This window comes from Epinephelus fuscoguttatus, linkage group LG6 (genome assembly GCF_011397635.1).
Source record: "Epinephelus fuscoguttatus linkage group LG6, E.fuscoguttatus.final_Chr_v1".
Taxonomy (NCBI): Eukaryota; Metazoa; Chordata; class Actinopteri; order Perciformes; family Serranidae; genus Epinephelus; species Epinephelus fuscoguttatus.
Genome location: NC_064757.1, coordinates 6415950 through 6427329, shown reverse-complemented (window position 1 = coordinate 6427329; position 11380 = coordinate 6415950). Strand labels below are relative to the sequence as shown.

The window sequence follows — 11380 nt, the reverse complement described above, 5'->3', positions numbered from 1 at the left end:
GGTTGATAGAGTTCCACTTTAATATGTCAGAATTTTGACTTTGTAGACCAATTCATGAGATAGTGTCTAGGGATGTTCCGATCCGATATTCGGATCGGTATCGGCCGCCGATACTAGCAAAAAATGGGCATCGGCATGGGATCGGACTGCATGGAAAAATGCAGATCCAAGAACTCCAATCCAGTTTTTCACGGGATGCGCTCCAGGTTTTCCGGCCAGCCCAGCGCTCCGCGAGTGAAGCAGTCCATTCCAGTGATCCGCTCCAGCTCTTACTATCAATCCACCAGGCCAGCATGCACAGGCGGACACACACGGAGGATAGGAGGAGTAGCGGTCAACTTAGTTAACTGACTATTTGTTTTCTGCTCTGTTTTTTGAGAGTGATATTTTTATTTGGTTTACACTCTTACTGTTTAAGTAAAGAGCACTGATGGCATTGTTTTGGGCAGAATTGGTGAAATTGGAGCCATGGATGGACTACAAAAACACTACTAAAATAACTGAAAAGGAAAGGCTGTATTGTTTGTTAAATGTCAACAAAGTCTTGTGGTGTTAATCTATTTTTATTTATTAGGGGGCCAAAGCACAAGTGCGTGGAGTCTTGCTGCTATTTTAATTTCAATGTTAGACATTTTAAAGATTTCTTGTGTTGATTTATTTTCTATTTATTAAGGGGCAAAAGCAGTCAAAGCAAACCAGCTATATTTTTTTATTTAATGTTAATGTTCAAGTTTAAAGTTTGTTTATTTAACCCTGTTAACAATAAACAGGTCAGTTTCTCATACCAACTGTTGTGGATCATTCTAACTAACCCGATTAAGTAGTTGTTCTTGTTAGAGTAATATTGCTTGATCAAACCTTTTCTAACATGACTGACAACAAAATAAGTGAATATGTATAATACGCGCTTGGATCGGATCGGTATTGTTGGCATTTTCGGCTGCTGTTCTTCTTTTATTAGTTAGCTGCTTTTTACGTCAAATTGTCACACCCTTCCTGTCCGTGACCTCATCCTTCCAGCTATCCCTTTGATTTGGCGCTATTACTACCTCTGATGCCGTCTTAAAGGTGAGACAACTCAGTCCTCCATTCAGCGATTGTACCTTTTACAAGAACTGTGAGACAGCATAACTGCTTGATATTTTCCTTTCCTTTAGTTAACACTCATATATTAGATATGATCAATATATCCTTATTAACAGGCTATGTACCACAGTCTTTTAAGGTAGCTGTAATTAAACCTCTACTAAAAAAGCCCACCCTGGATCCAGAGGTGTTAGCCAACTATAGACCAATATCTAATCTTCCCTTTATGTCAAAGATCCTTGAGAAAGTAGTCGCAGACCAGCTGTGTGATTTTCTCCAGGATAATAATTTATTTGAGGAATTTCAGTCAGGATTTAGAGTGCATCATAGCACTGAGACAGCTCTAGTTAAAATTACAAATGATCTTCTGATTGCTTCAGACAAAGGACTCGTCTCTGTACTTGTTTTATTAGATCTTAGTGCGGCGTTTGACACAATTGACCATCAAATTCTACTGCAGAGACTGGATCACTTAATTGGCTTAAAAGGTTCAGCACTAAGCTGGTTTAAATCTTATTTATCTGATCGTTTTCAATTTGTTGACGTTCGCAATGAACCATCCTTACGTACTAAAGTTTGTTTTGGAGTTCCGCAAGGTTCTGTGCTCGGACCAATCCTGTTTACTCTATATATGCTTCCTTTAGGTAACATCATTAGAAATCACTCTATAAATTTCCATTGTTATGTGGATGATACTCAGTTGTATTTATCAATGAAGCCAGAAGAAAGCAATCAATTAACTAAACTCCATAATTGCCTTAAAGACATAAAAACTTGGATGAGCACCAATTTCCTGATGTTAAATTCAGACAAAACTGAAGTTATTGTTCTTGGCCCCAAACAACTCAGAGACTCTTTATCTGATGACATAGTTTCTCTAGATGGCATTGCTCTGGCCTCTGCCACTACCGTAAGAAACCTCGGAGTAATATTTGATCAAGATTTGTCTTTTAATTCTCATTTAAAGCAAACCTCACGGACTGCATTTTTTCATCTGCGTAATATTGCGAAAATTAGGCCTATCCTGACCCGAAAAGATGCAGAAAAATTGGTCCACGCTTTTGTTACCTCAAGGCTGGATTACTGTAATTCCCTATTATCAGGTAGCTCTAGTAAGTCCTTAAAAACTCTCCAGCTAATTCAGAATGCAGCAGCACGTGTACTGACAGGAACTAAGAAACGCGATCATATCTCTCCTGTTTTAGCTTCTCTGCACTGGTTCCCTGTAAAATCCAGAATTGAATTTAAAATCCTACTGTTAACTTATAAAGCTCTAAATGGTCAAGCTCCGTCATATCTTAGAGAGCTCATAGTGCCATATTATCCCACCAGAACACTGTGCTCTGAGAACGCAGGGTTACTCGTGGTCCCTAAAGTCTCCAAAAGTAGATCAGGAGCCAGAGCCTTTAGCTATCAGGCTCCTCTCCTGTGGAATCATCTTCCTGTTACGGTCCGGGAGGCAGACACCGTCTCCACATTTAAGACTAGACTTAAGACTTTCCTCTTTGATCAAGCTTATAGTTAGGGCTGGCTCAGGCTTGCCCTGTACCAGCCCTTAGTTAGGCTGACTTAGGCCTAGTCTGCTGGAGGACCCCTCTATAATACACCGGGCCCCTTCTCTCCTTCTCTCTCTCTCTCTCTCTCTCTCGTATCCTATTACTGCATCTAGCTAACTCGGCCATTCTGGATGTCACTAACTCGGCTTCTTCTCCGGAGCCTTTGTGCTCCACTGTCTCTCAGATTAACTCATATCACAGCGGTGCCTGGACAGCATGACGTGTGTGGTTGTGCTGCTGCCGTGGTCCCGCCAGATGCCTCCTGCTGCTGCTGCCATCATTAGTCATTAGTCATACTTCTTCTGTTATTATACACATATGATTATTGTCACACATGTATACTGCCAGGTATTAATACATACTTTCAACATATTGTACCGCAGTAACCAGAACTATAACTATAATATTATTACTTTCATTAATGTTGTTGTAAGCTACTGTCATTACCTGCCTCTCTCTCTCTCTCTCTCTCTCTCTCTCTCTCTCTCTCTCTCTCTCTCTCTCTCTCTGTCTCATTGTGTCATACGGATTACTGTTAATTTATTATGCTGATCTGTTCTGTATGACATCTATTGCACGTCTGTCCGTCCTGGAAGAGGGATCCCTCCTCAGTTGCTCTTCCTGAGGTTTCTACCGTTTTTTTTTCCCCGTTAAAGGGGTTTTTTTGGGGAGTTTTTCCTTATCCACTGTGAGGGTCTTAAGGACAGAGGGATGTCGTATGCTGTAAAGCCCTGTGAGGCAAATTGTGATTTGTGATATTGGGCTTTATAAATAAAATTGATTGATTGATTGATTGATTGATTGATATTCTTGCCTCTAACAGGCTGTATAAAATGGACTTGAGGACAGTGTCTGCATGCAGAGGTTGGGTAGCCAGGCAACAGGAAAGTCTGGGACTTCTCAGTGGGGTTGCAGCAGTATACTGGCTTCAAGGTATATAGATATGAAAATTGACGGTTATCATACCCTGAACATTTTATCTACGATATTGTACAAAAAAAGCAATTGGGTGACAAATCTTGCCTTTATTTGAGGTATTTTCAAAAGGGGGACTTTTTATTATTTTCATTTAAGAAGTAGTATAAAGTTTCAATTGTAGTCATAAACACATTTGTTCAACCAAAAAAGCCCTTCTGTTTTCAGTCCTTTAAGGGTCATTCTGACAGATAATAATAATCATTCTGTTATACGTGATACCGCAAAACAGCAATACTCTCTAAGACAGTTATCGTACTGTGAAAATCTCATAGTGTTGCGACCCTTCTTCTCAGTTCATTTTCAATTTTCAGGTAGCGTTACCAGTGGGTGCAGACCAAAATGGGTCTGGACGTGACTGGATTCAACAAATCAGAGCAACAAAACATGCAATATAGAGCTGACCGACATGTGCAAGAGGGGGGCGGTGCTTGGTCCATTTTCAAGCAGGAAAAAAAAGGCAGCCTGGTCCCAAACTTTTCTAGTTTTAGGAAGGGGAATCAGATGCAGATGTAAATACATTACCTATGTAAATACGTGAAGCAAATACAAAAACTTATTTTAATTGAAACCATTCAACTTTCTTGACCTAACCAAGAATTTGTTTTTCCCCTAAACGTAACCAAAGAGTTTTGGTATGTAAGGTGGTGTTAAGAAATTGTGGCCGTATTTTGTCCTGTATTTCTGTGAAAGCTCATGTATCTCATGACTTTCACAGAAACCTCCTATTTTTGCATATTGTTGCTACTATGCATCTCACTCTTTGTTAGTAATGTGTCTTACACTGAGTAGAATATAGTTATGTGTACTTGCACTCATTAAAATATTTGTTCAGGACATTTACATAGAATTTCAGTAATGTTCTGTCCATCTGTTCCAAATGATTGCTTCAGTTCTTTTAAATGTTTTCAAGTGTTTAATCATCAGTATTGAACATCCATTTAAAAATACAAATAAACGAGAAATAAGTCTGAAAATAACTAAAGCAACTACATATGTATTCACAGTGAGCGTACTGTCTGAGTTACATGAATAGTTCCGGTGAAAGGAGAAAAGCCAGGGGGCATTTCCAAATTCAATGTCAGCAGGCTTCCCTCAGCTGACCCTGGTGACTGACAGCCTGAGAGTAGCCTGAAAGCCTCCAGGTTCAGCTGAACCCAATGTCCTTCAGCCTGCCTCAGCCTGTCTGTCTGTTCATTTACTTCACACAGTGATGGGGAAAACAAAAACAAAGTAGCGTTCAAACAGACAGGAATGCTGCACGGTGACTTTTCTCTCCAACTGAACTCCTTTCTCCTTGCCTCTAAGCCAGCTGCAGGAAAACTTGACAAATGAAGCTGTGCACATGTTGACATCTTTGAAGAATTAACAGTTTCAGTTATAAAATTGAAAGAGTTCAGTTCATCCTAAAATCATAAATACATACTTTTCCTCTTACCTGTAGCTCAATTTATCAGTCTCGATTGATTTGATGTGAGTTGCCAAGTGTTGAAGATGCTGAAGTACCTGACTTGACTGACTTTAGTAGAAGTTTAAGTAACCTTTTAGAATATTACTTGGGTAAAAGTCGTAAAGTATCTGATATTGACTGGACATAAGTAATTTTATGATATTAAATGTATGTTAGTTTTGAAGTAGAATTACACTTGAAGAAAAACAAGTTTTTTTTATCAACATAAAGGATTAAAATAACAAAATCAAGTTTTTCCTTCCTTCTCATTCCTTAATTCATCTGTCTGACCCTCCTTCTTTCCTTCCCTATTTTGTAAAAAGTAACAAAGATGTTTAGGTGAGGAAAAGTATACATTCTGTTTAGGAAATTTAGTGGAGAATAATTGAAAGTTGACAAAAATATAGAAGCTGAAGTTGAGTGTAGATACTCCCAAAAACTACTTAAGTACTGTAACAAAGTATTTTTACTTCATTATGTTACAACACTGTTGGCCGCAGAAATGTCTGCCTTCTCTCCAATATAATGGAATAAGATGGCACTCAGCTTGTGGTGCTCAAAGAGGCAAACATGTACATCTGAAAAACTCAACAATGACATCTGTCCAGACATCATGACCCGGTTACTCAAGATAAGACCTTGTTGTGGGAAGTTTCATGGAGAAACTTTTTTCTTTCAACCAAATGACACCTACCAACCTTATCACAACATAGAGGGAAGCATGCATCTACTGGGAGCGCCCCTAGCACCACTGAGCACTAACTTCCTTCTGAGCAGTGTCGGGTTGGTGGGTGTAGTTTGGTAGAAAGAAAGCAGAAAATAGTTCTTATGTGAAATTGCATAACAAGGTCTGTGGATTATCTTGAGTCACAGGTCATGATTTCTGGAAAGAGACATTGTTGTTGAGTTTTTCAAGCCTATTTTTGGCACTTTGAGCAACACAAGCTGAGTGTCATCTAGTTCCATTATATTGGAGGGAGACAGACATCTCTGTGGCTGATATCTCCAACCCTTGGCAACTCACACCAAAAGAATCTAGAGTTACAAATAGTACTACAGGTAAGAGGAAAAATATGTGTATTTGACTTGGGGGTGAACTGTCCCTTTAACATACGTGTGTTATTGCCTGTAGGAGGCACATGCTCATCATTGTTTCTGCATATATGCCTTTGCACTCCATGGGCCTCACAATTGATCCTGCGGCATTGTCATCCGCTGTGCATTTGTGCACTTAACATTTTTGCAATGGCTTGCTGTTCCTTTACCTTTCGATATTCCCTTCACCATGGACTGCCTGCAGTGCAGCACTCACAATACACTCATATCCCCACCCACCCACCCCCCACCAATCACCCCCTCAGCCAACATACAACACAAACACACACATACACACCACCTCCCACCTCCGGAACCCTCCCCTTAACAAACCCCCACCCCCCTATGGTTTCCTCCTGAGTGCTGACCTGCTCTGGTCCTTTAATATTGGTGACAGCTAATACACTTCTAAATGATCAGTTATTATCTCTGGGGCCTCGTCCACAGGGCCCCACTGATTCCAAAGGTCATCCCTCTGTCTTCCAGTATTGATTAAGTGGGCCTGTTAACGTAGCTCTGGGCCTTACTGAAAGTGAACATTGCCACTAACATATTTCCATCAGCTGTATCTGGCTGGAGAGGCCCATTTAAAAGCCTCTTTGACACTGCCGCTGCCCCAGTGAATAGGGCAGGATGAGGAGCATAATGGATATGCCAATAAGGAAACTAGTGCTTCTAAAATATACAGAGGGCCACAGGAATGACAGACACAAGGCGATACCCTGCTGAGATATTATAGGTTTGCATTCTCAGTCTTTATATGGCCTTTTATAGAACAAACTGTACAAGGAATAAAAAGAAAATATGACTATACAGAGGCCAAAAGAGCTCAACAACTGAAAGTTAAGATAGTAAATGACAAAAAGATCTTTACCAGTTTGTCAACAAATGTTTCATTTTCAACAATGACATCTTGCATTATAAGTACATAATTATAATGGTAAAAATTACAGCACCTATGGACATGGACAGGTGGTGATGAAGGCGAGAAAAGGGAAATAATTGACAAAATAGCAACAGCAGAAAACAGAAATGTATGTACGTATATATACATATATATATATAATCCCCCTCTCTCACCCTCCATGGGGGTGGTGGTGTGTCGTCCTCTACCAGAGGCCTGGGAGTTTGAGGGTTCTGTGCAGTATCTTAGCTGCTCCTAGGACTGCACTCTTCTGGACAGACACCTCAGATGTTGTACCTTGAATCTGTTGGAGCCATTTTCCCAGTTTGGGAGTCACAGCCCTGAGTGTTCCGATTACCACTGGCACAACTGTTGCCTTCACTCCCCACATCTTTTCTAGCTCCTCTTTCAGCCCTTGGTATTTTTCGAGCTGCTGGTGTTCCTTCTTCTTGATGTTGCTGTTGCTCAGGATTGCTACATCTATCACCACTGCCTTCTTCTGTTGTTTGTCGATCAACACGGTTGGTTAGCCATCAGCAGTTTGTCAGTCTGGAACAGGAAGTCCCACAGGATCTTAGCTTGGTCATTCTTAATCACCTTAGGAGGTGTCATTCTGACCTTGGGACTTCCAGCTCAGACTCAATGCAGATGTTCCTGTACACTATGCCAGCCAGTTGGTTATGGCGTTCCATGTACGCTCTCTCTGCCTGCATCTTACACCCTCTTATTATGTGCTGGACTGCCTGGGGCATCTTTGCACAGCTTACACCTGGGGTCCTGTCTGGTGTGGTCTACCCCTGCTTCTATTGATCTAGTACTGAGTGCCTGTTCTTGTTCTGCCATGATTAGTGCTACTGTGCTGTTTTTCAGTCCAGCCATTTCCAGCCAGTGGTAGGATTTCTTGATATTGACCACTTCTTCAATCTGTTGGGGGTACATGCTGTGCAGGGGCTTGTACTTCCATGATGGTTCATGCTCCTCTTCTGCATTCTCAGGTTTCTGCTGCCTGAGGTATTCACTTAGCAGCTCATCATTGGGCCACCATCCTGATCTATTCCTGGGTCTTGGTTGTTTTGTTCTGGACAATGGCTCTAATGCTCACCAGTACTTGGCCTCCCTGACTTCACTGATTGTACAGTCTTAGGGTGCTGGCCTTGGGATGAAACCCTCCATGCATTGTGAGAAGCATCCTTGTCTTGATATCAGTGGCCTCTAATTTGGCCAGCTTATTTTACCAGTGGGGTATCTGATGACTGGCAGAGCATACGTGTTGATGGCTCGGACCTTGTTCCTTCCATTCAGCTAGCCTTTACTTACTTACTTACTTACTTACTTACTTACTCTTTGTAGATATTTGGCTGTGGCTGACCTCCTTGTGGCCTCCTCGTGGTTCCCATATGCCTGTGGGACCCTAAGGTATTTGCAGCTGTCCTGAACATCTGTAATGTTGCCTTCTGGTAGTTCAACCCCCTTTGTTATGAACATCTTCACTCTCCTGGACACCATCCAGCCACACTTATCTAGTCCAAATAACATTCCAATGTCATTGCTGTAGATCCTGATGAGGTGGATCAGTCGATGTCTCACTCATTTCTGGCACACAGCTTGATGTCATCAGTGTAGAGGAGGTGACTGATAGTTACTCCACTTTGGAACCGGTATCTGTAGCCACTCTTTGTGTTGAGTTGGCTGAGGGGGTCCGGCCTTGTGCAATTGGCTTTGAGTTGGCTTCCAGAGTCATTTTCCACAGTCCCACTCGTTCTTGATGAAGGCTCTTAGTGTGTCCTGTTGATGTTGAACATTTCCAAGCATTCTAGCATTCATGTGTATTTCACTGAGTTGTAGGCTTTCTTGTAGTCGATCCAGGCAGTGCACAGGTTGGTCTGCCTGGTCTTTCAGCCTTGGGCGACTGCGCTGTTCACTAGTGGCTGGTGCTTGGCTCCCCTGGTGTTACTACCAATTCCTTTCTGGGCCTTGCTCGTGTATTGGGCCATGTGCCTATTCATCTTAACTGCTATTATGCGTGACAGGAGCTTCCATGTTGTACAGAGGCAACTTATTGTCCGTTTGTTGGATGGAACCACGCCCTTCTGGGTGATCCTTTATGATCAGGATTATCTGTCCCTGGCTCAAATGCTCTGGATGGGTCCCATCCATCAGCAGCTGGTTCATTTGTGCTGTCAGGTGTTCATGGAGTGCAGTTAGTTTCTTTAGCCTCTCTTTAGGTGTGGATCATGTCAGGGCCCGTTGCTGTCCAGCTCTTCATACCTGATACTCTTTCTTGGATGTCTGCTGTTGCAATGGTAATTGGCTCTTGTTCTGGAAGATTGCAGTGGTCTGCTCTTAGATCCACTAGCCACTTAGCATTGGTATCAGGTGATGCCTCCTTCTCCCATATGCTCTTCCAGTATTGTTCCGTTTCAGCCCTGGGTGGATCTATTCTCATGTCGTTACCCTGCCACTGAGAGTAAACTTTGGATGGCTTGGTGGAGAACATCCTATTTATTCCCCTGGCTTCTTCTTCTCTTGTCTATCTTTTTAGGCAGGTTGCCAGAGCTGTGAGCCTTTGCTTGGCAGTCTCCAGTGCCTCAGGTATAGACAGTTTGTTGTACTTTCTTGGTATCCCTTTTTTCCCCACACATTTCTGTAGAGAGCTGACTAACCTCTCTCAGTGTCGCCTTGATCTTGGCCTACAGCCTCCTTTTCCATGCAGGGTAATGCTCTTTGTGGCTCATAGTGTTCATCTTGTTGCCAAGTTTCTCTAGGATCACTGTTGCTGTAGTGTTTATCAACTGATTCGTCTCAGTCATGGTCTTAGTGGGGATAGTACATAGTACTGCATTCCCATCACCTAGCAGACTTTTAGAGGGTACTTTGTCACTTAGCCTTAGTAATTGGGTTCAGGGTGCCAGGATTCCAGCTTATTCGTTGTTATCAATGTCAGGTCATTTGCAACTTGGTTACTTGTGTGTAATAAAGTATAAGAAAAATATGTATTAAATGAAACTGTAAAACTTTCAATGCCTGAACATTGTTGTGCAAAAGCAAAATTACAAATAATGCAATATTTGTTAAATGTTTTGTGACACTATGAGTTAGGGGTCGCTATTCAAATCTAAAACTGTTATTTTCAATGTCTAGACATGGTTGTTTAAAACCAAAATTGCTCTATATTCTAAGATAGGAACGTCCCTGTTGTCTGTAGGAACAGTCTGTCACACCTAATTGGCCTGTGTGAAATGCTGCAATAATACAATAATTAAGTTGTTATGTCCTTGTCTTACCTTTTTACTATTGCTAAAATTGGTCAAATTTGTATGATATATCAAACTGCAGATGTTATTCAGCATAAGTAAACAAGTTTCAACCATAACATTTGATCAGATTTTATACCTTGTCCACTTTTTTGTTGCAATTAGCTGTAGATGATTTTGGCAGAGTTAGCCACCATCTTGTTTTTACATAGATCAGCACACTGTGCTCTTTCTACCACTAGATGTCACAAAAAAGTGTCCACAAATGAGGACCACAGGTCAAAGTTAAGCAAAATTAAGTATAAAGTATAGCAAACCCAAAATGTAATGTCCTCCTAGAAGAAGGTTCTCAGGTAGGTAGGGTCTCAGGAGGTTAAACTACTTTCTTATTTACATCAGTGCTAGGGCTGGGCAATATGACCTCAAATCAACATCACCATTAATTGAACATTTTACCTCGATTACGATTAATGAATTTTATACTCTAAAAATGCTCAACTATTAAAGCTTGTTATAGTTTGTGTTATCAAGAGCTGCTTTGTGGACGCACTCATTGCTGGGTGCTTATCAGTCTCTTTCTTGTTTTTTTGAGCCATGTACTGTTCATATCTGGTAACACAATTGTGCTCCAAGCACTGAAACCAATTGGTAGTATTACCTTTGGTCGCTGAAACGTTTTTTTCCACAGTGTTTACACTTTACTGACATAGGCAAGATTACATCCGTTAGAGGTTGTGAATGTTGGTTTTTTGATTAATTGCGCAGCCCCAGTACAGGGCAGAACACTTAAAATCAAATCCCTTGAATAACAGATTTTAAAGAAGTGAATTCCTGCATAAACTGATCAACTTTTTACTGATTTATTTAAAAAGTGGCCGACACTTTTTAAAACATTAATGCAGAGGTGATAAGTGTGTGCTGGAATTCACTTTTTTCTTTGAAATTTAATCAATGCAGGCACATGAACAGACTCATTTACAGATGGAAATCTCCATCACAACAGAAATATAAGTTAGTCTGTTGCGATCAGTTGTTGGTAACACCATAAATGTCATCTTTG

General features: G+C 41.1%; 1 protein-coding gene across 3 annotated transcripts in view; it reads left to right on the top strand.

Annotated features, from left to right (window-relative positions):
- Positions 1–11380, top strand: part of arid3c (AT rich interactive domain 3C (BRIGHT-like)) — a 126966-nt gene that overhangs the window by 74093 nt on the left and 41493 nt on the right. The gene's annotated exons all lie outside the window — the stretch shown is intronic.